The following is an 826-nucleotide window of genomic DNA, read 5'->3' as shown; positions in this document are numbered from 1 at the left end:
GCCAACCGTCCTAAAAAAAAAACCCCCCCAAAAAAAAAAAAAAAAGACAGAAAGCGAGAAATCACCCCCCAGGGGGGATGGCCACGACAAAATCCCTTCTCCTCCATTCTCCTCTCGGGATCTTGGGCATGCACACACACGTACCCAGTGTGAATTTAAGCCACCGGGTCTGGGACTCGAACCACGGTGAACTACATGGGAGTCCAGCAATACATAGCCATTACACCAACTGCTGGTTCCCCCTTAGTCCATTTTTAATTTGAGTTATTTGTCTTTTTGTTGAGTTTTAAGAGTTCTTACTGTATTCCATATTCAAATCCCTTATTAGGTACATGATTTGCAAAAATTCTCCGTGGGGCCGTCAGGTAGTGTGGTGGTTAAAGGAGCTCAACTCCCATGTGGCTGACCACAGTTCAAATCCTGAGCCTGGTAGCTTGCTTTCTCACTTTCCCTCTCTCTCTCTCTTTCTCTCTGATCAAACTGAAAAAAAAAATAATAATGATAATAAAGTTAAACTAAAAAATAGTTATTTAAAATTGTGATGTTTTGTTTATGTGGTTTACTTTTGGTGCTCATGCTTTTATGTTATATATAAGAAACCATTAATGGGCCAGCAGGAGGCAAGGTGGTTGAGGTGGTAGACTCCCACATGACTGCCTGTGGTTTGAGTCCCGGACCTGGAAGCTTGCTTTCTCACTTTTCTTCTCTCTCTCTATCAGTCTCTGGTCAAATTAAAAAATAATAATAATACATAAAATAAAATAATTCTTAAAAAAAATAAGCTATCTCTCTCTCAGCATACTCCTCGTTAACTCTAAATTGGCAA

This window comes from Tupaia chinensis, unplaced genomic scaffold, assembly GCF_000334495.1.
Source record: "Tupaia chinensis unplaced genomic scaffold, TupChi_1.0 Scaffold000350_1, whole genome shotgun sequence".
NCBI lineage: Eukaryota > Metazoa > Chordata > Mammalia > Scandentia > Tupaiidae > Tupaia > Tupaia belangeri.
Note: the sequence above shows the minus strand (reverse complement) of the source record.